Source organism: Echinops telfairi, unplaced genomic scaffold (genome assembly GCF_000313985.2).
Source record: "Echinops telfairi isolate 266 unplaced genomic scaffold, ASM31398v2 ScPeMD7_16;HRSCAF=60, whole genome shotgun sequence".
Taxonomy (NCBI): Eukaryota; Metazoa; Chordata; class Mammalia; order Afrosoricida; family Tenrecidae; genus Echinops; species Echinops telfairi.
Genome location: NW_022103913.1, coordinates 10,395,078 through 10,398,559, shown reverse-complemented (window position 1 = coordinate 10,398,559; position 3,482 = coordinate 10,395,078). Strand labels below are relative to the sequence as shown.

Below are 3,482 nucleotides of genomic sequence, written 5' to 3'. Positions count from 1 at the left end.
CATCTTCATTTTCAAAACATTTTCTTTCTACTTGAGCCCTTGATATCAGCTCCTCATTTTCTCCTCTCCGACCTTTCCTCCCTCCCTCATGAACACTTGATAATTTATAAAATTTCCTGCCCACCCCATGTCTTACACCGACTGCTGTCTCCCTTCATCCACTTTTCTGTTGTCCATCCCCCTAGGAAGGGGTTATATATAGATTATTGTGATCGGTTCCCCTTTTCTTATGGTTATATTTTTAAAATGGAAATTTTTGTTGAGATAATTATAAATTAACATATGTAAGAATTCACAGAACCCTTGAACGGGTTGCATAATTTCCCCCCAAACTAGTAATTTGCTAAACAAAAGATTAATATAAAAATCAGTATACTGATATCATTAACATAATCTACCTTAGAGTTCCCTAGTTTTGCTTAAATTCGTGTGTGCGTGCATGTGTGTGTGTGTGTGTGTAGCTTCATGTAGTCACTGTTATCAAGATACTAAAAAAGCCCAGCATCTAATGCTCTCTCTGGTCATGTTTTTATAAGCGTGTCTCCTGCTCCCCACCTCCCGGTTCCTAATTCTAACTCCTGGCAATCACTACTCTGTTCTTCCAGAAATGTTGCTTAGTGGAACCCTGCAGTATGTAGTCTTCTGGTATTAGCATTTTTCACTCAGCATGCTTTTCTGAAGGTTTGTGCAAGCTGTTCCTCTTCTTACTGCTGCGTGGTATTCCATGGCGTGGAGGAATCGCATTTTGTTTAACCGCTCACCTGCTGAAGACCCTCGGGACTGATTCTGGGTAACTGTTATATAAAGTAAGCTGCTATTTGTGGGCAGATTTTGTGTGATAGACAGTTTTGTTCCTTTGGGATAATTCCTAAGAGTGAAATTGCTGGATCATAAGGCAAATACCTGTTTATTTTGCAACAAACTGTCAAACTGTTTGATCCAATTTCTTTGTTTCTCTTTTTCCTTTGTGTTTTTGCCAACATTTGGCGCTGCCACTCTTCCTTGGGAATTCTGGGAAGTATATAGTGACATCTCATTGTGGTTCAATGTGCATTTTCCGACAGCCAGTGATGGTGAACATGTTTCATGTGCTCCTTTGCCATCTGTGGATCCTCTTCAATGAACTGTCTCTTCATGGGTTTGGCCTATTCTCTAATTGAATTTTTTTTTTTGCTTTTTTATTGCTGAATTTGGAGAATACTCTATATTTTAGATACTAATCCTTTGTTAGATAATGTGGTTTGCAAATATTTCCTCCCAGTTTGTAGCTTGCCTTCTCATTTTCTTAATAGAATCTTTCTTGGAACAAAAATTTTACAATTTTGATGAAGTTCAAATTATTAATATTTCTTTTTTTAAATCTTACTTTTGATGTTAACTATAAGCACTTTGCCCAACTATGAAGAATTGTCCCCTATATTTCCTTCTGAAAGTTTTATAGCTTTACGTTCTACCTTAAGTCTGTGATCATTTTGAGTTGCTATTGTATAGCGTGAGGTTCATTTTTGCTTGTTTGTTTTTGCCTGTCTGTGTCCAATGGCTACAGTATGTTTCTTGAGTGACCTGTCCTGCCTCCATTGAATTGCTTTGGCACCTTGGCCAAAAATCATTTGTTCACGTTTGTGTGATCATGTTTTGTGCATCTCTATTCTGTTCCAGTGATCTCTCTATCACTTTGTCAATACTATAGTCTTGCTTCCTGCAAGTCAAGGAATTTGGAAGTCTGATTCCCTCTGTTTTACTCTTCTCTTTCAAAATTGCTTCAGTTATTCTAGTTCCTTATCTTTCGTGTGTATTTCTGAAAAAAAAGTTGTCTATATCTACAAAAAACTTTTCTGGGATCTTGAAAGGAATTGCATTAACCCTGTATAGTAATTTGGGGCATTTGGCATTTTTAATATGTTCATTCTCTCAATCTATGAACATACCATGCCTCTCCATTTATTTAGCTACTCTATGATTTCTTTCATCAGCATTGTGTAGCTTTCAGTACACTAATTCTGTTTGTTTTGTTAGAGTTATACTTAAATATTGCTATTATTAAGGGACTGGGAGTTCTACTTTGTCTTACATAAGAATTAACTGGATGGAAGTGAGCTTTTTGGTTACTTCTGTTTTTTCAGTGATTGTAAATAGCATGATCTTTTAAATTTGTGCACGCACATTCATTATTAGTTTATAGATATACAATTGTTTTTTTATATTTATCTTGTATTCCATTATTTTGCTGAATTCACACAATACATATCTTGTATTCCATTATTTTGCTGAATTCACACAATCATGTATATATGCATTCTCTGGGATTCCATGGTTTGCAGACATGCCATCTACAAAAGCACAATTTTATTTTTCATTCCTATCAAAGTGCCTTTATTGTCTTGCCTTACTGTACTGCCTAGAACTTCTAGTATCTAAAGAAAAAATGATGAATGTGGACATACTTGCCTTATTTCTAGTTTTAGACGGAAGCATTCCGTTTTCACCATTAAGTATCATTTTAACTAGGATGTTTGTAGATACTCTTTATCAAGTTGAGGTAATTCTCCTCTTGAAAACTTTTTTAATCATCAGAGTATTGGATTTTGTAAAAGAACTTTCTTCCAATTGAGTTGAACAGATGATTTTTAAAAAACGTGTTCATAGGGTGCACTATATGAATTGCTTTCCAAATGTTGCATATTTCGCATACCTGGAATAAATCTCACTTTGCCATGGTGTATAATTCCTTGTATATTGTTGAGTTGAGTTTCCTAATATTTTGTTGAGTTGTTCATGATACAAAAATCATGAGAACTATACTGGTGTGTATTTTATTTTGTCCCTATATTTCTTTTTCAATTTTTGACATGAGGGTAATATTGGTCTCATAAAATAAATTCAAAAGTGTTTTCTCCTCTTCTATTTCCTGAAAGAAATTGTGAAAATCAGTGTTCAGTACTTTTTGGATGTTTGATAGAATCTCCAAATTCTACAAAATGAAACCATATTTTACCAGTGAAAATATCTGAATCTGAATACTTCCTTTTTGTTAGCTTTTCAGTTTCTTTAATGGGGATAGGACTATTCAGATTATCTATATTATCCTGGCTAATTTTTTCTTCTTTTTTATTATTAACTGGGAGTTAATACATATATCATACCATTCCATAGTTCAACCAAATAGAGCAGAATTGTACAATTGTGACCATAATTTGTTTCCAAACATTCTTGTTATTCTGGACTCCTTGACATTATCTCCCTTTTACACCCCCCCCAACCACTACTGTACCCCCATTACACACCACCCCACCTCTCGCTGAAACTCTTATTCTACCTTGGATGACTTTTTAAAAATCATTTTATTGGGGGCTCATATAACTCTTATCACAATCAATCCATCCATCCATTGTGTCAAGCACATTTGTACATTTGTTGCCATCATCATTTTCAAAACATTTTGCTTCTACTTGAGCCCTTGGTATCAGCTCCTCATTTTTTCC

At 34.8% G+C, this 3,482-nt stretch overlaps 1 protein-coding gene across 3 annotated transcripts in view; it reads left to right on the top strand.

Moving 5' to 3' along the window:
- The window catches only part of IL20RB (interleukin 20 receptor subunit beta), a 28,924-nt gene that overhangs the window by 3,910 nt on the left and 21,532 nt on the right, over positions 1-3,482 (top strand). Inside the window, exon 1 of one of the 3 annotated variants that reach the window (XM_045287483.1) lies at positions 714-806. The exons of 1 other annotated variant lie outside the window; for it this stretch is intronic. The gene's annotated coding sequence lies outside the window, so the exon portion shown is untranslated. Of the gene's footprint in view, positions 1-713; positions 807-3,482 lie in introns of those variants that run through there. One more of the 3 variants, XM_045287484.1, reaches the window with a different exon arrangement.